General features: G+C 34.7%; 1 protein-coding gene across 1 annotated transcript in view; it reads right to left on the bottom strand.

The window, feature by feature from the left end:
• LOC148840666 (glucosidase 2 subunit beta-like) overlaps positions 1 to 27,763 on the bottom strand; it is a 220,523-nt gene that overhangs the window by 90,481 nt on the left and 102,279 nt on the right. The gene's annotated exons all lie outside the window — the stretch shown is intronic.

The following is a 27,763-nucleotide window of genomic DNA, read 5'->3' on the forward strand; positions in this document are numbered from 1 at the left end:
TTTTCACTCCTTGAAGATTCTGAATACTTAAATCAGATGTCCCCATAGTGTTGTCTACTAAAATACTTATTAGTAAAGTACCCTCATGGTTGGCAGAACTTAAATGTACATGGGGAAACCCTGATGGATTTTTAGTCCATCACTTCATCCACTCAGTCACAACCACATACAGTATATAAAACATCTGATGCCCCCCCCAACCAAATTATGTGTACAGTACAGTAGTTCACATTCACAGTTGTGACATTAAGAGTGTCAGGCTCTATTGAAAGAGTTATCCAGGCTCTAATGTTCCAAGTTATTCTCATAAACAATACTTAAATCATACTCGAGAAAGGATAAAAGGTATTTTCTGGTGTAGCAGCAAAGCTGGGATTATGCATCGAATTGAGTATTCGGAAAGCCTTCTCTCAGCTTCACAGCCGAAACGTTGTGTTTTCTCTCTTCTCTTTTCAGCATGGAATAAACCTTGTACTTGTTCCTTTACAGACTACACATGCTGACGCAGCTACCCACCTGAACTACTTCATGAAATTATATACTGTATGTTTGAATCCGTGAGTGCCCAACAGTTTGTTCTGAACAATTCCTAGTAGACAAAGACACTTTCTGAATTTACTGCAGCAATTTCTAATTGCTTGAATTTAAACCACCAAATCAATTACAGTGGTCACATAAAATAAAACAAAAAAAGTCTTTTCTGAAAGTATTCAGGGTGTAAAATTAAGAAAAATAAAACAACAAGGCCTTATTATAGCAAGCATGATATTTTATCAAATCAAGAAATATACTTTATCAAATAAATTGAGCTCACAACTGCCATTTAAACCTGGAAGTACTCTATGAAGCATCTGTCTCACATGGTTTGAGAGTCATAAACCTTTGAAAAAGTGCTGACTGTGCCTCACTGATTCACTGACTAAATCATCCTTTATGGGTTCCCCTTCATAGAATGCTTAATTATGTTCCAAGGACATTTGCATTTCAGTGAGGTCAATGAAAAATGGAACAGTCCATTGACACGTAAAACGACTACAAAAATGATTTTGCTAGTAAAGCCTTTTGTGCTTAACATTTTAAAATGAATTTTGGAAAGCACAAAACATAACCTTAATTAAATTCTACTAGGATAAGATTCTGATGTGAAACTACAAGGTAATTGTCATTTTTTTTCTTCATGCACACTCTTTAATGCTATATCATCATAGCAGATTTTTTTGCAAAAGAGATCCATAAATCATGGCTACACTCTTGTCAATGAATACCTAATGAACACATTACAGTATATATTTTGCATAATAATTCAAATGTACATACAGTAAACATATAATGGACAGATAACAGCAAACAATTTCCAGATTGTTCAAAGACCATTTCTGGTCTTTTACTTCACTAATAAAATGTGTATTCTAGCATTCAATTGTATTGAAATTGCTACAGTATATGTACTGTATATAGCAACAATCAAGGCAAAACTGACAGGTGAAAATGCTGTTCATATTAACTGGTCCATAGATCGAGAAGATCTTTATTTGCATTATGCATTGAGAAATAGCTTTGCTACTGAAACGTTTGCCTTGAATTTTTGGAAAGAATTTCTGCCAAAGCTACTCTCTTTGGAGCTAAAGAGTACCCGACAGTTCATCGGGAGATTTTTGCACCTACTGTATACTGTTAGAAGACTACAGGTTTCATCCCCAATTCATTATTTGCTGTTTATCTATCAGGTTGCCAGCACTGCATACAGTTCAGACATCTTTCATTGGCATATTTAGACTCAAAATATGGAGTCTATCTAATAGTCTAACAGTGCATTTCCTTCCAATATTTCACACCATTGGTTTACACAATAGCAGCTCCCATTGTGTACTTAATCTAAATCTTTATTTTTTTAGAATTAGCAGAAGACAATCTTTATAATGAATGAGAAACCAGCCTGAGTAATCAATAGATCCAAACTGGAGATTCCATCTAGCCCGTGCTGTACTGCAGTTCTGAGATTTCACTCCTCCACGGTTTGTTTAACTTAGATGTAACTTTCTCTTTTGAGAACCAAAGACAAAACATTAATAAGACAGCATGTGCTCCACATATGGACCTTATATTGGCATTAAAAAGGTCTGATATGAGAAATATTTGCAGTCAGCAATCATTCATATGTAGTAATATCAGGCTCATACAGTGTACTGTACTGTAGTTCTCCCATCCTTTCACACACCATAATGTGCCAATACAAATAATGTCATCAGCTTTTCTGTAGATCTGGCCTTCTTAATTGCATTCTGTCAACAGGTTATAGAGCTACTGTAGGTCACAGGCAGATTTTTCATTAGTAATTAGCCTTGACCTATCACATTCAATACTTTGAGTATGCTTTTTTATCCATTACCCTGACCTGCACACAGACAACACTCCTACTTAGTATAACAGGCATTTATTCATACAGGTAGGTGATGTTCGTCACAATGTGCTGCAAAACTAAATGAAATACTAGAGCTCAAAACGTAACAAAACAATCAAGCATTTCTGTTTCCATTTCATTTATATATAGTTTAATTAATTTCCTTTCCACACATTTCAGCACTCATGCTCAAGTGAGTTAAGGAAGGTTTAATTTACAAGTGAAGAAATTCTTCTCTACTGAATAATGTGATAACAGAAATTAAAAATGAATTTTACTACCATTGTATATATCCATGTATATATGCATTAATATGTATTGTAACTCACCAGGGGATGAGCAAATCTGCAGGTGTCATCAATAGACAGGTCTTGAAGAAAACAGCATTTTTATTTCTTTTATTTAACAACACACTCTCAATTTTACTGCTTATATGTACGAGTACATAATGTAATAATATTCCTAACAAATACTTAATTAAAAATATAATTGATGTAAATAGAGAAGTCTAATATTTTTATTATCTGACCTTTTGTTTAAAATTAATAATATGATTAATACAACAATAAATGTGTTTGAATTGACTGAGAAATGATTAGTAATTATAATCTTCTTCTCTAAGATTCCTTGTACTGTATATCTACCTCATGTCTTGTTTCTTTTAAGCTATTGGTAGTTATGCTTTTAGCTGGGATGTTACTGTATATTGTTCCCTGTTTCCCTATGATTTTATTATTATGGTCTGTAGGAACAAAAACATTACTTTTAATTAAATGTAATTAAAAGATAACATTAAAAGTCTGCCCTCTCATTCAAACATAAAGCAGAGAAATTGAACTTAAAAAGGTTGTGTATCTTAAAAGGATAAAGTTTATTAAAGAGTTAAAAGTTAATTTTACTCCAGAAATTTCCCTTACACAACCAGAATCTTAAATGGAAAACATAACTGTCACTTTGTAAATTAAACTATTTTAATTAATGATATAAAGTAAAGAAACTAATGTTTATACTGAACTTTAGTTTTAAATGTATAATAGATAATTAAAGTTAAATTGGATTTATGAGTGCTCAGTATTTTTTTTTATTGTTTCTTAGCACAATCCCATATTTTACTGTAATTGTTATAATCACTTTAATACAAAAAGAACCAATGCAGACAATGGTTCAAACACCACTGCCAGAAAAGACAGAATATTAGAAGGTGAGTTAGCACACTGGATAGCAGCGACTATGGATCTCTTTTGCAAGACACGACTTGAGCCAACCATTCTTCTTATTCAGTGGCCCAATTCCTGACTGCCACACTGGATGATCGGTTTCAAATTGTATGCTGAGCCTGTGACAGTAAATCCACTGGAATCAAAAACTGCCTAGGAAGGCCATCCAGTAGATGCTGTAGATCTGCAAACCAGCACCCATGGGATTAAAGTGGGGCAAGAGGTACTGTAGGACTATTACCTAATCTCCTGTGATATTCTTCCGGAAGCCCAAAACAAGGAAGTGAGAAGATAAGGTATATATGCAAACGCATGTCTGATTGGGAGTCAGAAAAGTAATAAAGAGCAAAAAAGCCCCGTGCATCAATGGGCAATGATTGGATTCTTGTGATGCAAACAGATCTAAATCTACCATCCCAAATCCAGCCCACCACTTGAATATGCCATTCTAAGATGAGCAGACCACCGCCTGACCAAACACATTGATACCAGTGCAATGTTAGAAGGAACATTCTGATGTGCAGATACTGCCAATGCCCTCAGCAAAAATGCATGCTTCTTTGAATAGACACTTTCAGTGTCAAGAGTGATCATTTTCATGTGAAATACACAACCGAGGGAATACTGAGGAAGAGATTAGTGGGATCCCTTTACCACTGGAGAGCTTCCCAGCGATACTGATACATTGGTTGGTGGCCACTCTTCAAAGTGAATGAGAAATTAATTGCTTAACACTGATATGCTTTTTTATTATTTTGCATGGCTTAAAGTAATAATTCTGTTAATCTCTTTTCTAAATGTATTGTATTAAGATTGCTAATTACTATACAGTAGCTGGCAACGTAGTTAGCATTGTGCCATGCAGGGCTGGGGCCCTGGGTTCAATTCTTGAGATACTACCTGTATGTGTGTAGAGTTTGTATGTCCTCCCTGTGTTTACATAGGTTTCCTCCAGGTGCTCTGGTTTCCTCTCAAAACCAAAGACTTGCTGGTAAAGGGGGAGATCAGACCAAAATGACAACGAAAGTCAGCTGGAAATTTGTAAAATTTCAGGTTTGTGGAAGTGTGGATAAATGGCTAGGGCAACCTCTAGAATATATTCATGACATTGAAAAAGAGTTTAATTTTTTTTTTTGCTTTTCTTAAACCAATCTGTGCCAGAGTAACACACATTATGCGCTGTCAGTGCGGTGATGTACAGGATAAAGACTGCTATGTGACAATGTTATTTTAGTCATTTATGAGGTTCACAGAAATTGAGTTCTAAATAAGTTAACACAAGTCAAATGTAAATCATAAACATTTTGCTTGACAGTATACCTAAAGGGTATGTTTCTTTCCTAGCACTTCAGTGATTGTTTAATTACTGTCATTGCAGTAGATGAGGGGAACATTACTCGTATACTACAATTTGCAGCTAGTAGCGTTTCCACTCACCAAGTGGAAAGAACTTTACAGGTTAGTGGTTAGAAAGAGGACCACAGGGGACAGTGAAATCAAAACATCCGTAAAAAATTCCAAAAGACCAGGCTAATCTTAAAAATGCCATGCCCCTAGGAGAAAGAGAATTGGAGTGTGTGCACAGAAAGATGTCACAGAAGGCCCTGAGGTCACTACACTTTTTTCTGATAAGCACAGATACATACAGTATATTGGGCACCTCTGAGTGACCATTTGAGTAGCATTGTGCACTTAAGGCTGCCAGAAATTCCTGGGCAAATCTCAGGTCTGCATTATTCAGGTCATTTTTCCTAGTTCCTCATTCCCTTTAGGCTAACATGTTTCACAAAGGGAAATGTTAAGCCAAATCCGATTTCCACACATCCCTTTAATTGTGGTCGTTTACATGTTATCATAGTTCTCAGGAAAATTAATAATAATGTGCAGAACTGCTAAGCATGTATTATTGACATACAACCAAAAATAAAAAGCATTCAGGATAGAAGTTGCTTCAGATCAGAGAAAAAGACAACAGTTCTGCTAATTTTGTTAGACATAAAAACTGTTTTTAGACAATAAAAGCTGTTTTCAAAATTCAGAATAAAATAAGTGATTCTAAAATTTCAGATCTTAATATTACTCATTCAATCTGTTTGTAAACTTTCAGTTTAATAATGTACATAATTAATAGAACAGAACATGAATTGGCATACCAGTAGATATAAAACGTACTGTGAGCAGATTTATATTTAATGAGCAAAGAATAAATTATTACACTCTTCTTTATTTTAGAAGCAGCAGTATGAGAAATGTATACCGTATAAAAGTCTTAAATGCCAAGGAAGAAGGTTAAGTCTAGTGAGCTACTGTTTTCAAATTAAAATTATTATGGCTATTTTTTATCCCATATACATATAAATTAAATGAAATATACAAATCTTTAAAAAAAACAAATGATCCGCCAGAATGGTTGCAACTAAAAGCATCTTGTACAGTATGTTAGCTAATTATTCTAAAGAAAGGAAAGCAAGCAGATGCTTGCAATGTGTACTAAAAAGGAATCAGGGCAGCAGGTGTCTACTATAGGATGCATGCTAGCTAAATAATACAACTCAATAATATGTCTCAATATGCAAGGAAACAAATACATCTGAAAAAAAAATCCATTGATATGTGAAACTTATGCTGATGGTAATTATTTAGACATCTGTCTCCTAATTACCAGCGAAGTTGACAGGTGCTGAAACATTTTTGGTTGTTGCTCTGGCCCGCAGATTTGAATTATTGAGCTCTTGACGAAAAGGAGAAAAAAGGGTAATTAAAACATAAATAACGAACATCAACAGAAAAGTGTATCACAGTGGGATTGATTTTCAAGTAGTAAGTCAGTGGCCCTTTTTGAGGACTGCTCATATGTGTGTCTTTTTTAAAAAAGAAGTCACCCAAAAGAGCTGTATTTCAGAAGTGAATACAATGAGTACCCTGATTCCTACAAAGGTTTGGTTCAACAAATTACATTATTTTTTTAGATTGAAGTGCAAAGGTATTATTCTTTCTACAAACAGAAACTTGATCTTTCGTACTAAAACAACTCTTCAAAGTACAATTCATGTTTTAATCATGTGTACTATTTGACTAGTCAGTGTACTGTTTCATTCATTTGGTAAAAATCGCAATGTGACCTACTCAATGTAGCTCTTACTGTTTTCTTAATAATTAACCCTTTTAAACAAAAGAGGTGTTGAATTCTAACAGAAAAATATATACAGTACTGTATCTGCATACTGTATATTACTTCCAAGCAAAACAGATGTAAATTCAAGACAAAAGAAGGTAAAATAGTATATGCCTAGACAAATTCAAATAAAATGTCTTCTATACAGGAAAGCCTTTTATCTTCTGTCCTATACAGAAGCAATCATCTTTAATGCACTGTTGTGAGCCAGGTTTCTTTTATATCACATTGCATTTCCAGAGGTAAGATGGAAAAAAAAAGATTTCTAATGGACCTAAAGCTTTGTACTTTCCACCCACCCGCTCCCTCTTCAGGATTCGCACCTTTGAATCCTCCAAAGAGCTACTTTTCAGATTAAATTCTTTACCAGTCTGCGCATGCTCTTTTCATCTTCTGACTCTCTGATTGCAGCTCACAGGCTCCATTAAACTAAATCAAATAAGAAAGAGGGTTAAAAAAATACAGAAGGAAAATACAGAAGAAGTCCAGGGGAAAAATTTGACTTCCTCTGGGGGAAAAGAGCGATGCAAAAATCAATCACATGAATCAAGGCATTTGACAAATAAATTATTCATAGAAATTTAATTAACCTATTCCCTAGCCCAACTAAGTACAGCCCCTCTGAAAACACAAATTATGTATCAAGTTGTTAGTCATAGTAGTACGAAATGAATGCTGATCACGGAGGGCTTAGATTGTTTATTTAGACATTAATAAGCACTTCTTCTTTAGAATCTCGGAAAATTGAATGTGATTCCTCACATTCTCTATTAATTAACAATTTGAGAATGAAGGCAAGAGAAGACCCATTATGGTAGGATAACAAAAGGTACAGGGAGAGGGGCTTGTGGCTGTTTAAAACTTCACTCTAATATCTTGGCATGCCACATCACCATGGATGTCAGAACTGGACTGATGAAAAAAATGTTTAGAACGTCACCTTGACAACTTTGACTGCCACATCACTATGGATGTCAGGACGCCACTGATACAAAAAAACTAAAAAATGCACCACCAAAAACAGTCAAAATACAGTATTTAACACCTCTGAGGATAAACTTGTAAGATACCAGTTAAGGTACTGTAGTGACCTAAATGCAATGAAGATTTAGTTTTGATTAAAAGTTAGAGGTCATTGTGTAAGTCTAGATGGGTGTAGTCTACATTTCATGTTCCAAACCATTAGTGCATTTATGACAGCCTCTTTGTAAGCTGTGTGGAAAACTGTGGCTGTGATAGTGCACCTGTCCTATCTACACTGGAAGCATTCTTAGTGCATCAGTAGTGCTGCAAACTGCAAGGCTCCATGTTCTGTTCCTTTTTTTCTTTATACCAGAAGTTTGTTTTCAAGGTATTCACGCACAGTAAAACAAATAAGGATTTTTCTTGCAGAAATGTATGGAGTCGAGAACATAAAAAAGCGTCTTTAAAATTAGTTTTGAACTGTAAATGTGTTAAGATTAAATGTTCAATTTTTCATGTCACAAGGAGGTACCGAAGGTTTGCTGACAGGTTCTGGAGCATAGACAGTCTCAATTGGAGAGGGATCAGAGCTCTGCTACAAAGTACAGGTTATAGACTTATGGACTTCCATGCAGGAAAATGTGATTAGTTTCTTTCTGGTTTCAATAAAGAAAAGTGAAAGCTACCATTAGCAATCTCTCTCTCTGGGGATTCAGTTTGGCCCTTTGGAAAGCAGGTGAGAGCTCCCTGGTGTATGGAGTGATTTCAGCTGGTGGCTAAGAAATCCCAAAGGACCCTACATTTGAAAAAGCTGTCAGGCATGTTCATGTTCGTTATAAGGGTTGAAAGCTAACTTATATCAACAAGGATAGAGCAATCAGGGGTTTCTTTAATTATTAGGAGGTGAAACAGTTATATTAACCACCTGCGATGCTGAAAAGTAGCAAAAACTAAATGGATGATTGGATGTTTCATAGTCAAGCTACCTAGAGGCAGGATCTTCCACAATATATGCAATCACTGTAATGAGCTTTCTCCATAGCCTAGTAGATAAAAAATTAAAAGACGAAACAAAAAAACAATAACAGATTGGGTTTATGGTGGCTCAATCACATAGAGCAGTAAAGTCTTAACTGTTTCTTTTTCAATCCAATTCAACAGGCAGATACAGTCATTGAAAAGGATGTGGAATCCAAAAGATTGTATTTGGGCATTAAGTAAGACTGTTGATGATTTTCTTTACCTAATCAGTAGAATAAAATTTTACATAGTCCTAGTCATAAAAGCTTTACCTTTGTTTAACTCTGTGCTTTAACTATTATTCCAATAATAATTCAAAGTTCTCAATTGATATTAGATCAAGAATTAACTAGGAGTGGTCTCAGATATATTAAAATTGAATGTTTTTCTGTTTGCTTACATTTTTGAAACTGTCAGGTTTCAATATGAATTTTCCTTTGGTAAACTATCAAGTACTTATAACACAGGAATTTAAATCATCTGAATGTCAAACATTCAATGTAATTAGCCTGTTTTCCATCTTTAAAGAAACCTCTGATCTTACAATAAAGAACAGCAGGTTATAGTTATGGGACTTGTATAAAAAATTCTGCATACAGCACAGTGGGAAAATGTCACCAGAGGAAAAAGATACATAATCTCTTGGGACCTGATGTACAGTACTAAGGTTGTGAGATGTAGTAAAAGTGAAAAGCTATTTGACATTCCATAGTGCTGAATCACAAATTAGTTATAACCAATAAGAAATTGGAAGATTATATTAAGGAGATTCTGATCATTTGGAGTATCCTGTGTATCAAACACCAGTATTCTTTGAGATCTGTATAAACCACTTTGTAAAGTATGAACAGAGGTACTAGAAAGTGCTTGAAAGTTTGTTTGAAAAAGAGATGTAAGCCTAACCCTGGAAAGGCACATTTCCAATCAGACAAATCTGGAAGTCATGTATGTCTGTGCTTGTGAGAGAAAAGCACCTGCACTCAGTGCTAGTAGTGATGAGAATGGCAAACAGTACAAGATGTGTTTTTCTTAAAAGAAGAGCCTAAGGGAAAAATGGAGGATCCCTGTAAAAGCAGTGAAGACAGTGTAAAAATAATATGAGAATGTATTTATGTGACTCATATAAGTGAATATAAAGAGTGGAAATTAAGACTTGCACTCCACAATACTCATGATACCATCCCAAAACAAACCTTCTGTTCAAGTATAGCACATACAGCAAAACAGAGCAGGAAGAATTCCTGAAAAAACTAGGGCAAAGAAATACTTCTCAAAAATAAATATTTATGTAGAAAAGAGTGTTCTCATTCAATGCTTTAAAGATATATTTAAAGATATATGAAAGATTATATATTATATATAATATATTATATTCCATGCATTCAATCAAGCCGTATGCTGGACCAAGTACCTGATCAAATATGAGGTATTTAATGGGGTTCTTCAGCACTTAAGCAGCAAAGGAGATTTCTCAAGAGTTCAGGCTGAGCTTTATAGTTGAGATGTTTCAAGTGTGACCGTTGGTCATGTCACTAGCCCACTATCATCAAGATTCTCCAGAGGTAGTGTGGAGCTGGTATAGCATCACAGGCAAAGGAATAGTCTTAGATTTCAAACAAACAGCCACACCTGCAACTTGCTGTGTGGCTGCTGACGTGTAGTGACATCAGCGAGAGATGTTTTTCCTCGGTAATCACTCTCCTGTGTACATTATGGTGCTTGCAGTGTAGAAAATGACACAAAGCTCGACAGGTGTATGCGGTCATCTTCTGGAAAGACATGCTTTAAACAATTTTCAATTATAAAATGGTTGGAAACATAATTATTAATTAATAACACATATGGTTAGATATATATGAAACCAATGATTCCTTTAGGAAAACTGTTAAGCGCAATACTCTTACTCTTACCTGTATTAAATAAAAAATATATACTTTACTATTGAATCTCAGGGACCAGTCAGATTGAATATAAGTATAGACATTCACACGATACAGACAGAGCCAGATCAGTTCTCATGTTTAATCTATTCCTTATGTTCTATAAGGAATCAATAAAATGTTTAAAACACAGGTCTAAGACTCTAACTGACTAGTCACGACATTAGGCTAGTATTTGGTATTCAGTTAGACCAGGAAAAAGAATTTCTTAGACACTTGCAGGGAGAAGCAGGTGCGCTCTCTTGTAGAATGAAGGGGAAAGTGGGTTAGGGTCTGCTTTACCATATGGGTAAGGTTAAAAAGAGGGAAGTGCAGGGCAGCTCTCCCACCATTTGATGTTAGGTGTTCAGGGGAATAAGGGGAATCGGTGAGGCAAAAGCAAGTTAAGGACTAAGTCAGAGTGCAAAGTTTATTGCACAGGCGATGATTCGGCCTCAGCCCCATTTTTCACAATTCCCCAAATTTATTATTAAAGATCACACCAAATATGGTTTATGTACTGTACTTTATAACAGATGGTGCACATGCATAGATCCTCCAACATCACACTACCAGGTGTGGGGGACCTGCCTGCCTCAGTAGACAATCATAAATTTGAGGTACACTGTATAGTAATGTTTCTGAAGAGGAACAAATCTCTCTGATGTGAAACACTCTATAACATCACATAAAGGAAACATTCAAAGACTAATGTAGGTTAACAGAAAAGAGATGCTGAAAAGTAACGCTTTTTATCATTCTTGTGTAAACAAAAGCATACAGTAAACTGAGGACTTGACTTATGTGGACACGATATCAGATCATTTATAATGTCATTAATTTTAGCATTCTAGAATGCATGATTATCGGGAGCTCAAGGAAAAGTAAAGGAATCACTCCATGCCAATGCTGTAGCCAAATATACTGTAAGTTTAATAGATTAATAATATGTCTACATCATAATAAGCATATAGTATGTCTATGTCTTCACATACACATTTCTGAAGTGTCTTTAAGGCTTGATTATGTGTAACATCCATAGTTTTTTTTGTATCATCAACACTGCACTTGATTTAAAGCATATCCTTTCACATGTATCTAACGTAGGCATTAGCTAAGGAAGAAACTGACAACATGACAAAGTTCTGTATTAAGGAGTACTAGCACAAAAGAGGCAGATGTGTTACAAATACTAGAAAACAGATAAACAAATATGCTGGACCTAAAGTTATTCTAACAATTATAAAACAGATCTCAACCACACAAGAGTGACAAAGCCAAAGCAAGTAATTACAGACCAATGATTCTGTAAATGCAAATTTGTGGAGGTGACAATCAGAATTAAACTGGAAGATCACTTGCATGCCAATAGGTTTGTACAGCATAGTAAATGTAATTAAATAGATTTATCTTGCTTAAATAAACGTCAAATATCAAATGGATACCAACAAATCACAACAATGCATATTTAGATTTTCAGAAGGATTTTGAAAAAGTTCCACTTCCATTCAATATCCATCCATGCATTTTCTAACCATTGAATCCAATACAGTGTCACAGGGGAGCCAGAGCTTATCCCAGCAAGCTATAGGCGCAAGGCAGGACAAGATACCAGTCCATCAGAGGGTACACACACAGACACAAACATTCATATCCAGTACTGATACCAGAGCAGGTTTCCACAAAACCCAATTAACCTACAGTAGCAGTATGTTTTTTGGACTGAGAGCATTGCTCTTCCAAATTTATAGCAATGTTCCAGATTCTTATACAGTCAGCAAACTAGTCAAGTATCATATGTAAAACTAAAAAAGCTAAACTGGAGCACCTAGTAAGCAGCTAAGAAAAACATAAACAATACAGTAAATATAATAGGGAAATACAGTATGTAACTCAAGAGGTAAACAGAATATTAAGATACATATCCTCAAAGGAGTACTAAAGGTGCTTTCTGTCCTTAACTAAATGGGCTTAGCAGCGAAACACAAACAACAGGACACAACTGGAAACAACGGGAAATTAGATTTAAAACTGAGTCCAGAAGGCACTTTTCTACAAACACCCTCACACCTGAAGAAGGCTCCACGACCGAAACGTTGTGTTTTCTTTCTTCTTTTTTTCAGCATGGAATAAACCTACAGTATTAGTTGTTACTTTTCTACAAAGAAGACTATAGGAAATTGAAACAAGATATCCTGGCTTCTTTCAAAATAGGGCTAGATAAACCTTTCTTCTGTTCTCATATCAATATGCCAATTAAATGATTTTTTTTTACTTCCTCAGATGATATACAGTACCTCTGAAACACAGCTCTTTTTCCATGCTTGGGGAAAACACCAATACTACTTTAACAGAAAGCCTTCCTAAAATGTATTTTTGAGTCTGATTTGGTTTTTGCCCAAAGCTAAATTGCATTTGTTTCCAACACCAACTCATCCTCTTTTATGTCAGCATGTAATATTGAAATAGCCTGTAATGACCAATGAACATTGACCAATCTCATGTGTCACTATATCTGATTATTTTAATAGCTGATTAATTATGGCAGTTAATCAAAAAAGCCGTAACGGACATTAATAATAGAAATATAGAGGAAAGAAATATTACTGTAGAATTGTATTTCTTTCTCTCCAGTACCTTATCGGTATTAGTTCATTGCTGCTCACATACTCTATAATGGGAGGAGAACAACAAACAGAATATACAGTAACAAGCCAAAATATATATGATGTACAAAAACTGCCAAGTCAGAAGTAGGAATCAATTAAATGAAGGTGATGATGAAATGAAATAATGAAAAGATCTCTGACCGTTTGACGATGTGATGTACAAAGACTTAATTATATCATGTAAAGACGTTCGTAAAACAGCACAAACAGCTAAAAAGGAGAAAAAAGCATGAAACAGGCTTCTTTTGAGCTAAAGATAAAACAGATAACTTGAAATGTATATTCTACATTCATTTTGAACCTATAACAACAAAACTCTAGCATGGACACCTATTTAGTAACAAATCTGACATCTAGATCAAATTAGAAGATGGTGTTCAATAGTGTCACTCTTCAAGATCAAAGCCATTTCATACAACGACTGTGAACAGAATTAGAATGAGCAAAGAAAAGGGCTGTGAAGGATAAAAAAACGTAAAGCTCAATTCTCCCAAGCTTAAAAAAAATGATCAATAATATTTTAATATACAGTGTGAAATCAATCAGCCATGGAAATAACTGTAGTTTAAAGTATTGTTTGTGCAGGTATAAGCCTAAAATATACTGCATAATTGCAGAAAACACATACTGTATATACAGGACACATAAAATAATTTTGTAATAATAACAATAAATTGCACTATTTTATACATCCTTTTTAATAACCACCCTTCAGTGTTTCTTAGGAAAAAAAGACACTTAGTATATGATTTGATAGTAGGGGCAGCAGGAAGTAAACTGTATATGAAATGGCATTTCCTATGAATATGTTCAGTCCTGAATGTCAAACTTTATTATTTCAGATTAAAACAGAAAAAAAAACTAACCTAAATATTAGATAAACTACATGACTGCATGGGCAACAGAACAGAGAAGCTTAATTACTGAAGATTAAATACAATTTGTTATCTGGTATATTGTGAGAGAACTGCCATCCAGCTTAAACTAAATGAAAACTGAAATAAAAATTAAAACATGACATTAAAACATAACAACAACAATGCAAACGTCCTACTTTTGGTCTAGTTAATAGATAAATCTAAATAAGCAGTACTGTATATACCAATAAAGAACAGAAAGTTCATGTTTGTTTTTTTGTTGTCCAAGTTTCTTTTAAACCAAATGGGTATGTTTACTGCTTTGCACACCTGAATGCCAATGAAAACTAAAAAAAAAACTATCAGTGATGTATTTAATAGTGTTGACATTTACAGAAATGGATTTTTAGGAGTGCATTTGTTTGAACATATACAGCAATGACTCTGTAATCCCATTTTAATTAGATAGATGTAGCAAGCATACAAAAATCACAAGCTTTATTCCCTGTGGTGATGCCACACTGGCAAGGAATCAATCACCAAGGCTCTGGTTGCCATGGAAACTGATAGCTCCTGCACCACCATCTAAGTGGTAAATGATTGCTGGTGTAAGTCACTGCACAATGAGCACGGCGAGTTTTATCTCCTTTCCAGTAGCTATGCCAGGGAGTTAATTAAAAGCAGCGAACATGAAATAAATCTAAATCTGCAAAGAAATGAAACGTACAGTACAAATTGAATTCCCATGTTGAGCAAAAATTAATATGCAGTGCAAACCGCGGGGCAGCCTGAGCAAATGGAGGCAAAGGAACCTGGGAGATGTTACATTTGGCATGTTTCAGACCATAACATGAGTTTTATCTTCTGCAATTCCCAGTTTTGTGTACATGTTTAACCATGAATGCTGGAGCCCTGTGTACAGCAAATCCACAAGGTCTCTTGCTCAAATATAAATACTCCTCTAAGTACTTGGCAAACCACAGCAATAGCTACATACACTATGAACTATGACCACGTAAACCAAATTCTGAAGTTTTCCTTTAATTTCCTTCATTACCTGCTGCTGTGGGCATTGCTTTCTGTGCTAAACTCAAAGGGCTGTGTTCCTTTATAAAAAGAAAATAAAAGAGACATTGGAATTGTCCTTTTCTTATTAAGAAGATTCTGCAGGCTGAGCCCTGGAATTTGTTTAATTCCTTTAAAGATATTCTTTCATCTTTATCAACTGTGATATATTTTGTAGCTCCAGATCAAGAATGCACACTACTTTTTGACACATATTTAAACAACATGTCTAAATTGTAGAATATTCTAAAAATAAAAAGCAGGAAATTACTGTCTTCATTATCAAGGAAGATGCTGGCAAACAGAGTGATCTCTGGAATCATGGCATGTGAAAACAAGAAATCTAGCTATAAAGGAAATAAAAAGGTATACATTAAAATTAAACTTGATGCATGCTATACTATGTTATCAAAGAACCTAAAGAGCCAATCTAGAGATAACAGTATCACTTGTGAATGGAATTTAGAGCAAACAGAAGTGTCTGATACTACTCTCAGTTAGTATCTTAAAGGCATCTCATACAATGCTTATATCACTTACTGTTTTTAATGTTATGATACTACCATTTGTTTATAGGTTAAAGCATATGAAAAATTGAATTTAAGAAATGTGTAACTGAATTTAAAATATCTCCATTTTATACTGAGGTATAATAATGATTATATTAGCTTTTAAAAAAAACTTACTAGAGGAAAAAACTAGAGGATATTTTCATGGTCAGCTTACAAAAAAGGTTAATGAAAACATAAAGAGTGATAAAATAACTCACTCAACTGACTTGACTGTTACACAGCTGCATAATTATTTTTCTTCATGCATTAATGATACTGCATCATGATACTGTATTAAAGACAACAATCAATGAAGTAGAAATATTATATCTGTGTCTCGGAGTCAAATATTGAGTGTACTGTATATTGACGTTTGACAAGAATCGGAATGCTACTGATGGTGCTTATGAGCTTTGGAAGCACAAATGTACCAATGTCACCTCCCATTTGATTTTAAACAATATTTAATGCCTTTTTCCATAATAGTCTCTCAACTAAGTTTGGCGATTGTTGCTTTAAGTCTAGGCATATTGCAACAACCCCAGCACCAATAAGAGAGTAATATGGATCGATAGACAATGTCCAACCCTCCCACTCATCAGAGTCATTCATATTCTGGTGCACTGCAAGCTGAACAGGACTTTACAAGAGTTAGTCCCAATTAGACCGGATTACCTCACTGACATCACCGCCTGCCTGCAGCAGCCTGGGAACTCAAAGGAGTCACTGTTTTACTGAGAGCCAAAAGAGTTCTGAATGTCCTTTCCTCAGTGATAGACCAATTAAAACTACTTCTAAACAACTACTTGTGCACGACTTTGGGAGCCTTGGGCAGTCTAGTAACATATTCCAGACAAGATCTTGTGATGTGTGGGTCACAGAGCTGAACTTGTGCTTTGTGTGAAGAACGATCCTGGTTGAGCTTCTCAGGAGGCCCATTATGCCTTTATTTAACCTTATTTTTCAATCACTAAATTCTACTGAGTTCATAGGTCGTTGCGAATATTTCAATGAAGTATTGGCTAATATCAAAATTTTTCAGGGATATTTTAACATAAGCTTCCAAGTCACTCTTAATTGATACTCCCCTTAAGATCATTTCGGTGCTGACCCCAGTTCTGGCAAATTCATTGGCTTCTTGGGGCAAAGTCATTTCAATTGGCTGTGAGTTTTCCTTTAGTAAGACGTTTTCCAGCTCTTCTAGATTGAACTGTCAAGAATTATGAGCTAACACAGTTACAGTATGTCCAACAACGGCAGCATCAGTTGTCTTCCATTTTTTGTAATCAGTACCATCAATTGTCTCAGATTTGTGTATCAAGCAACTACTTACCCTAAGAAAACCATATAACATTTGAACATTTGATACTGTATATTGTATGTCAGTCTTCTTGTTCTCTGCCTTTCCCCCTCTCGGTACCCTCTTACAAGAGTTTAGACATTAATGACATTAACAATAGTAACAACATTTGATATTCTGCTATTTTTGAATGTTCAGGATGTACAGTATCAGGAGAGAGGACTGTGAAAGTTAAATTTCAAAGTTATGTGAAAAGATTAACAGGTATCCTAGAATAAGGAATCAAAATGTTAAACTTGTTCTCTCATGTTTTATCTCTATATATTGTACAGCAACTCTCAATAGTAGTACAAATTCAGGAGCTGAGTGCAAAAATACTATCTCAATCTACTTTATGTTAGCTTAAGGGAAAGACAAAAGCTTGAAAATTGATATTTTTGAGTGGTTTATGAAGTAAAAGCCTGTGCCCAGATTGCAGGATGAGCCCTACAACCTCAAAGTGAGTGGTCTGAGATAAGTCTGTGTCACTTGCCAATTGTAGGTGAGAGTCTCCATAGCAACGCCTTTTATTGGCATGAGTGCCACTCAAAAGTGGTTGGATAGAGATGTTTAGAGGATATTCCATTCTACAAGTACTGTACAGCACTTCTTTAAATATTAAGAAAGTTTTCAAGTATAAATTTAGGTTTCCTTGAGGGTAGATATTGTGCTTTGCAAATATAAAAGAATCTTTTATGAAGCTGAGCAAATAAGAACATGAATGATCATGAATCCCAGAACACAGAAACATATTCTGGAAAACTGTCAAAAGAGTTAAAATATGGAGATTATAAAACAGATCAGTTGTAGAAGAAAGTGACTTATGCTACAGGACTACTTTTTAAATTACATTATTGCTGCTAAAAAGCATTAAAGTGGTACATGATACATCAAAGTCGATCACTTCATAAATACTATAAAATAGGTGCATACAGGGTTATAATATATTTTATTATTCAAAGCAGATGTAAAAAACAAAGTTTCCCACTATATTTAGCAGTGTTAATGACTGAGTAATTGAACACTCAGAATATTTTACATTATCTGACTGGTTGCAAAAGTCTACACAACCCCCTTAACAGGTAAGGAAGTTTCTTGAAATGTCTTGTACAGTCCTCATAAATTCTACATTGTTGAAACATGTTTCATGAAGGGTGGCCTGGTGTAGCAGTGGTTAGCATTGCTGCCTTGCAGTTGTGGGGCCCTGGGTTCAATTCCTGGGGTGCTATCTGTTTGGAATTTGTATGTCCTTCCTGTATTTGCATGCATTTCCTTGGATTGCTCTGGTTTCCTCTCATAGTCCAAAGACAATCTGATAGGTTAACTGGCAACTGGGAAAACTGGTCCTGGTCTGAGTGTGTGTTTGTGATTGTATGTACACTGTGATGGAAACACGTTGTGTCAAGGTCTATCTCACCTTGTGCCCATTGCTTGCTGGGATAGGCTCATCCACCCCTGTGACCTTGTATTGGATAATGTGGTTAGAAAATGGATGGGTGGACTGAGTAATAAAACCGAAATTGTGCACCATAATGTAATATTTATTCCAAGCAAACATTCATTTTTAGTAACCGTTTTAACCTTAGAGATTTACAGTTAGAGCCATAAATGTAACTAATGGCACAGAGAACAAGTGGGATGACACCACAGACATGCATGAAGGGAACTATTTAGTGATGCTAGCTAACCTAGACAGCATGTGAAAGCATGTGGAAGGAGCCCAGAGAAAACTCAAGCAGACATACTGTAGGGATAACTTGCAAACAAACGCACTCTTGTTTAGAATCGATCTTAGGAGGGAAGAGATGTGAGGCAGCAACACCACTGTCCTTTAATATTTTATTGTTGATAATAATATAAATAATTCTTAAAACTTAAAAATGAAATTAAAAAAATGTGCTTTATTCCTAAACTGACAGCACTTAGAAACAAAATATAATAACATTAATAATATTTCCGTGCAGTGAATGTCTGATGTGTGTTTGTTAAGATGCGATTATTTTGAAACTTCAGATTATTTCAAATCTGAACTCTCAAAACAGCACAAAGGAACACAATCTTTACAGGCTTTTAGCTGAATAGGACAGTTAGCTGTAATGAACACTGACATGTGGTAATAAAGCACATGGAGATAAATATGGACTGGATTCAGCTTGCATTGACCTTAAGACTGATCTCTGGCTCCTAACGTTGTTTTCCAGATGAAGCAATGTCCATCTGTTCAAAAATGAAGGGCTGTCTTTTTGGCAAACATTAAAACTCACCGTGTGACAGTGGAGTAAAAGTAAGCCACACTCGCTTCAAAGACATAGAGGCTTGTATTGGTGTAAAAAAAAGACATGGTACTGTATCTTTTGCAAAAAAAGGTGCAATAAAATCAGAGATGCACAAAGCATTTTCTCCCGAATGAGAAAGCACCTAAACAGAGCTACAGTATACCTATTTTGTCAAGACATATACCCGTCAACTCTGTTACAAAACAACACAACTTGGCTCCTGGAAGTAGACTATTTCCCAGAACAGTGGCACTGTTGTATGTCAGCTTAATTTTCGATAAGCAAAGCAATTCATTCCAAGTTAAAATGGTAAGCTCACATAAACACATCTAATGAGTACCAGCATTGCCAATAACGGACTTTTAATTTAATTAGGGATTTGCATTGCAGTTTCAGAGGGAAAATATCCAACTGCTAGAGGCATGTCCTCAGTGAGCCTGGAGTAGAGAGTAAAAAGAAAAAAAAAATTTTTCCAATTAAATACAACCACACAAATGTTCACTACAGATTGGTTCTGCAATTTCATTAAAAGGCCTAGTTTCTATAGCAGGTGTGATGCTCCACTGAGTCTGCTGGTCATAACACATAAAAATAAATTAAGAGCAATATTTATCTGACTCCTGTGGTGGCAGTACTACAAAACCATGACCACATGAGACAGAGGAAAGTGGAACATTACCACAACATCCATGTAACCTTGACATCTGACAATTACCCCATCAATATGCGTCTTTGATTAACTATTCTTATATCCCAACCATTTTTTTTTCTCCCTGACTCCAGCGATACATTAATAGCCTGAAATGTTAGTTAAAATTAAAAGCTGCTCACACTTTGAAAGAACAGTCAGTGCTAGGTCCTAGTTTTTTTTTATATACAGTATATAATTAATTAATCAAATAATCAAAATTTGCTTAGCAAGGGAAACAAATATTCATTAGAATTGGAAATTTGCTTGGGCAATTCAAAACAAACTTCATCACATAAACATACATAATAAAAATTAATAACATTTAAATGAATAGTGGACAATTTATAATGATACCAACTTAAATGTGACTGGCTATGAAGCCTTTTTCAGGTGTGAGCAGTGAGACTGAAGACTGAAGAAGTCTTCACACCCGAAACGTTGTATTTTCTCTCTTCTCTCTTTTTAGAATGGAATAAACCTATTACTTGTTCCTTTCTAGTATATGTACAGTATATACTAAGTACTGTATATACAGTATACTGTAAATAATGTAAGGTTTCAATGACAGAATATTAGTGATGTGGTGTTTAGTTTAAATACAACAAAAGCAAAAAAGTGTTGCAGTTTTTTTTTATTTGGTCACTGATGAAGGGTTTCCAGTTCAAAGAAGGAATTATTTAAACAACATCAGCAGTGACAGTAAAGGAGAGTGAAGTTTTCTACTTCAAACATTTGTAGTGAAGAAAACCACATGCCTGGAGTAATCAAATCACATCCATTTATGTAACAAACCTTTTCAACATTATTGCAAGCATCCGCAGGAACCAAATTAAATGTATGCTGTGTGTTTGCATTATCTTTTATTATGCAATTGAACCACAGAGTAAAGGAAGTCTCTGTTCTGCAGATCCTGCTGTTTTGTATGAAACAGGGCTGGTGCAGCAGAAATCCCTATTGATAAAATTGGATTTCACAGCCTTATAATATGGAGTTCTATATTTGGAGGCCGATATGTCGGTAGGGTGAAGAACTATCTCTGGTGTGTCACTACTGTAAGTAGTGCTCTGTATAAGTGATGGTAATCGGCACCTTCACAACTGGTGATTCTGTCTTAATGTGGCCAGAAACTGATTTTTTAAAAGGATTGCCATCCATTGTCAGTGGACTTTTGTTTAAAAAATAATATGTTTAACCCACAAAATCTAGTGTCACTCAATTTAAATTAACTGACTGAGAGATTCAAATGAAAATAAAAAAACACAACGCAAACTACAAACTAGAAAAGGTGTGCCATGCCTGGTATTCTAAATATTTAAAATTTTAATTTGTGGTCTGTGTATTTGCAGATGTCAGGTTTTTGTGTCCTGTAAAATATGATCTAAGCAATCTGTTTGGTCTGTCAGCATGATTTTGTAAGTCCGTTTTTTTCCCACTTACATGCGTAATTCTAGATTTGACAGAATGTGACAGCAACACTGTAAAATATACTTAAAAAGTTGGTTCTAAGTTTGAGAAAAAAAATAGCAATAACAATGAGAATTCAGCAAACTAACGGGACAGCAAGACAAGAGCCAATTTTGACAACACAGGAGACAAGGTTGGATTAAGAGCATGTGACTGTTCTCTCCCTGAATGGGATGTTTGTCTGTCTCAGTTCCACATCTAGAAAATTCAGAAGAATCCATTAAACCTAACCAATATGCCTTTGAGAGGTGAAAAAATGCCAAAACACCAAGAAAAAACCAATGTGAAATGAAGAAGAACCTGCAAACTCCACACAGTTTCCCAAGGCTAGAATCAAACCCAGTGTGTGAGATAGCAGCATTAAATAATATGTTATCATGACACCCCATGAAGTTCTCAACAGTTTGAAAATATACAGTCTAAATCACTTAACATTTTACTTTTATTTCTCACACAATATTTCAGATCTATTATAATGTAAATCACAATTGACTGCAGACATCTTATCGTCCATCGTGATAGAATGACTGAATGACACACTAGGTCTCTTAAATCTTTGCAAACTGCAATCTGCCAATTCAAAGCTTTGCTCTCTTCAATTCAAAACTCTGCCAATGAGAATCCTTGATACCTGACAAAAGATTAAAAGTGGTTAACAAAGGCTTGAGAGGGGACTGATGAGAAAATGATAGCAGACGATGCCCGACAGTAGACATTATGCATAGAGGTACCATGTTTTCCAAATATGTATCTACAGTAAGTGAATGTAGAGCTACTCTACATGTCCAAAGTTTTTACAGAAAACAAAAGTGTTCATTATTGAAACACCTTTATCCTTAAAGGTCCAATATTCCCTGTTCTCAGAAGGATAAACAGTACAGAGCTGCAGAGTTTGCATTTTTGTCTGGACGCTGTAGCACACTTTCCTCACTGCTAGTTGTGCCAATTGATTTGGTATTTAATGAAAGAAGGTTCATAAGGTTGCAAACAGAAAGCTGTCTCTCACTTTAATTTATCCTGAAGTGATTCAATCTTCTACAGAAAAAAAAAATCAGTCTTGAAAATCTGCAACCAACAGTAAGGATTAGCCTAACAATTTTTACATAACATTTATTAACTAGATACGATAGTAATTCCAATTAAAATTTGACTGTGTATTTATACTGTACTTTTCAGATGCTGAATAAACTCTTTGGTTTCCCTAATGTCTCTTATAAGGTCTCGTAAGATGCATTTAATAAAGTGTATAATGTGAATACGCAATGTGTTCATAACAAGGAACATATTTTCCCATTTCACACGGGAATAAACATGTTGTCTGACTTTCCTGTGTGTAAATAACCTAGAGATGACCCATAGGCTTGCACAGAAATGTCTCAATAAACCATTCTATAAAGAATTAGGTGATTGTGATAGTAATGTACAGGTTAATGGTGTAATGGTTGCCAGATGTTTTACAATTCTAACAGGGCTCTGAGTGCCTCAGCTCTCATTCAATTAAGTTTTTTTTTGCAAACAAATCTATACTTTCAGGCTTGCTGCTACTGAAGATCAACATGGCAAAATTTTGCTAACCTCTATTGCTTATTGAGCCTACCTGTACACACCATATACAGTAGGTCAAATGTTTGTAAGCAACACAAAATTAAATTACTGTATATGTGTAAGCTTGCAATTTTTGACTGGCATCCCACTGTTTTTTGTGATAATATGCCTTGTGCCCTAGGTTTCTGCGATAAGCCCTGGTTTACTGAGGCCTTTCCAGAAAGAATGTTCTAATAACAGATGGATGGTTAGAAAGTACATCACAAGCATGTAACATGACAAAGTCATACTGTATGACATGCATACCGTATGCAGGTTTCACTATGTAGAAACCAAGAGATTCAAGCCTGAAGCGTTCGTCAAGCCAAGCTTTATTGTATGCAAAGCTTTGAACCATATATTAAAGGGTATTTGATACCAACTAATATCAACATAATACACAGTGTATTATGTCACAAGATATTTGGTAGAACAAGAGGAATACCAACCCTGCTACAAATCATGAAGGAATCCATTTAGGTTATATCCTTATACTGTACGGTATATACTGTATAACCCTTGATCTTGATCAAGATGGTCGAAAGACTGCAAACTGATCCAGAAATACATTTTTAATGTTTTCATTTTTTATAATTTTGCTGAATGCTGTACATTTACAGTTTATAAAACATTCCCTTTATTCTTTATATAACAGACTTTTATTCTTTATGAAATAAAAATAATTGTTCTTGATGTTGTTATAACTAAACAATAAACAGGGAAAAGAAAGCAACATCTTCTCTAAAGCCATCTTACTTGAAGTAACATCCACCATGTTAAATTATGAACCAAGTAACAACGTTGAATTATATCTCCTTAACTTGCAACAAAGATGAACATGATCAGTTGTTTTGGCTCCACAAGTGATTTAGTTAATTTTGTTGAACACATTATACAGGTATGTATGTGTTCACTGTAATAGCTAAACAAACATTGCTATGCATGTCAATAAATGTACAGTACCTGAATTCCAGGTATGTTTAAAAGTCTCTCTTCAGAGGCCACTCTAACCTTATTTGTGGAAATCATTTTAGCATTGTATATGGTGTTTTTCTTTCTGAGCAATAATATAAACCAGAATTACAAATGTTATCATAAAGAAAAACAAAATGTAGGTAGTAGAAAATCATTTCAAAACAGGCAAAGGAATTATGAACATGAAAACCATCTTGATGCTTTGTAGAATATGTGAACAATGTAACTACTATTTTTTTTACAAAGAGTTCAGTGAGATGCTATCTTAAACACACTGCACTGACAATAAACCTGCAGTAAAATGTAAAAATTCAAGGAAAACAGTTTAAAAATACCATACCCATCAAGGAGGAAAACACATCTGAACATCAACAAAAAGCAAAAAGGGGAGAAACAAAGAAATAAAATGCTTTTATCTTACATCTGATCTACTGCTCTTGTACCACACCACTTATCTACCCTCATAAAAACACTCTGTATAAAGTATGTTTTTAAAAAGTTATTTTATTCCAGACTGTAGATGTCAGCAGAAAAATCAGAAAATATATGTTCAGCGGCGTTATGAAATCACATTAATCTTCCAGTGAAAGAACAATTGTAAAAAGATCAATACTTTGCAAGCAAATATTTTGTTAATCTGCATCCAAACTTTAATTTAATGTTAATTAATGTTATATAATGTGTCAAATTACTTGTCAAAGTAATTCTGTGCATGTGAACTAATTTATGTTTTGACTTATTGTACTTACGCAACTGACATTCACATTTGAATTCAACTTTAAATGAAAAATCACTGACAAAAATATCTATAATTTACTTGGAATAAAATGGGGCATCATTGGAATGGGGTGAATAATTTTGTAGGACACTGTAGACAGTTTACAAATAGGTAGTTTAAACCTACTTGATTTGTTCCTTTTTTTCTTAATACAAAAAAGTTGTTACAGTATATAACTATTTCCAGATATTAATTAAGGACTCTCTACTGGGATTCTTAACATTTCAAACATTTCCACTATAATTTGTTTCTCATTCTTAAGAAAAAGCACTGCCACTTAAAATGGAAAATATATACAGTATATACTGTATACAGGTATGTCCCTAGACTTTGAATGATATGAGGGTAATGAGAAAAGTGCCATTTATTTTCTTGTCAAAACAAATGAGCCTATGAACTGTTTTTTTCGACCAGAGAGGAGGTTAAAGTTGATAGCAGCTAAAAAGTAACTTTTAATCAGTCACAAGAAGCCCCCGAGCAAAAGTAAAAGCTGCTACAAACTCTCACTGGTATAAGTTTGTAAGCTAGCACATCTGCAGTAGAGTTCTCTGAGGCACGTCTGTTACCATATGTAAGTATTTCCAAAAAACCTGTGATTCTAAATTTAGTTCTGTGGGGCTCCAGGCTGACTATTATCACAGGTTCCTGTTTTCCAGAGTACTGTAAATGGGATACATCTGAATTGAAGATATATTGATGCATCGGACAGATGCATGCCTTGAGGTGAAGAAGAGCATATTAATTCAGGAAGTTTGGTGTGATTTTGTTCATTATGAATTAGTTATATAAGGAAGAGTAATGGTGAAATTTCATTCAATTAAAAGGATCAACAGCAATACGGTAAAATAAGACATAACGGGTAAAAGACTAGAATTACTGAAAAGTAATTATTTTCCATCCTACACAATCATCTTATGATATGCATAATCAACATGCCAAATACTTAATTCACAGACAACACAGTGTGGTGAATTGTGCACATACTGTAGGTATTGGCAGTCTTCATTCATACAGTATTATGAATTTGGTAGCACTTTAGAATAAGGCTCCAATATTAAGAGTTTATAAATGCTGTATTAATAATAAACTAACATGCATTGTTTATTAAACTACACTTATTGGTCAGCGGTATATGTTCAAAGCTTAAAGGGTTCATCCTACCAAGTAGAAGCAAAGATTTCCAAGTTAAGTGACTTGAGTGGTTTCTAACACAGATTTGCAAACTTGCTTCTCTCCTACCTCTCCTCCTGTCATCTATATTGAAATAATTTAGTTTGAATTGTCATTGCTATATACTCACTAAGATAAATTGGCATTATTGGCGTGGTCAAGAGAAAATAATCCTGAAAGTAAATAACGTTTAATTAGGCCGTAACTATAACAGGTATTTCCTTCATACTCTGTGTCTGTAACACCTGCCCAACAGAAAAGACAGAGGAAGATAAAGGTCATAGATCAGGAGCTGAACATACTGCCAGAAGAGGTTGAGGGGAAACACGACAAGCTCTTTGCTGCCATCTGGCAGGATATTCTGCAAAAAATACATACTTTTGGATTTGTAACTACAGTATGGATATATGTCAGAAGCACTGAACAGATTCAGAAATAAAAACCAAAGGCATCTCTGCTTGCACAAAGTTAGTATAGCAGTAACTGCACTGCATTACAGGAGAGACAAACCAATAAAAACAATAAAATAACCAAACTAAAGTGCATTCCATAAAGCACACTGTAATGATGAAAACTGCAACAGTAAATAATACAGCATTGTACACAATAGGTTTGTGCAAATAATAGGAGAGTTGCACTGATTATTATCAACAATGTGTGAGTAAATGTCTTTAAAAGAATGAAACTGCTTAATGAACCTAGTATTCTATCTATGGGGACAATATGCATTAATAATAGTGGGCTTTCCTAAACTGGATGAAAAAAAAATATATATCCCTTTGCTAACTATCAGCTTTACAGAGCCAAAGGAGTTTTTGCCCAATAATGTACATTTACAGTACTTACTTAACTATTCTTTCTCAAAAGCCCATACAGGAATTGTACCAGAGTTGAACTGTTCTATTAACTCAATGCTTGAGCCTCCAAAATTTGATATTGATGCTGAGGCGAGAGTATTCTAAAGCCTCATCATCAATAAGTCTATGTACACAGAATGGCAGGTCAGATCTAGGGTTAACTCCCTCCTTTCTGGAGTCCAGCTGTCTCTTGAAAGAAACCAGGGAATCGGCTTTGACTGGGAAGGCTGATCTACTGTAGGTACCCGTAGGTACTTTTGTGTAAAAACGACTCCCTTTTTTTCAGTTGAAAATGACTTCTCCATAGTTTCTCCCCTGATTTGTAAAGAAGTCCACTGGGTTTTATTCATCAATGCTTTAGAAAATGTATATGCTAATGTAATTTGCCTTTTTTATTGCTTTGCCTAGAAGATGAAAATGATGTGTTAACAAAAATATCTAAATATGCTTCGTACCTTACTCAAGATCTGTGTTAAATATATTAATCTATTTTGTTATCTGCATGTAACACACTGCAGTTCTCTATATTAAATTGAATCTACCTGCTGACTGCTTTCTAAAATTCATTTCTGAAAATGTAAATATACCATATAACGTGCTCTGTTTTCTCAATTACTTCTGTAGCTTGTTCAAAGAACTCTATTACCTACCTTTTTTAAAGCATTTTATGATCAACTTAATAATATCCCTCATTTCCTTTATTACTAAAAGTACAATTTCACCAGGCCATAGATACATAACTTAAGTATTTCTAGTATAAATAACTTAAGTGTTTATAATATGTTTTTATTT

The sequence above is a fragment of the Atractosteus spatula genome, chromosome 1 (assembly GCF_055471065.1).
Source record: "Atractosteus spatula isolate fAtrSpa1 chromosome 1, fAtrSpa1.hap1, whole genome shotgun sequence".
Taxonomy (NCBI): domain Eukaryota; kingdom Metazoa; phylum Chordata; class Actinopteri; order Semionotiformes; family Lepisosteidae; genus Atractosteus; species Atractosteus spatula.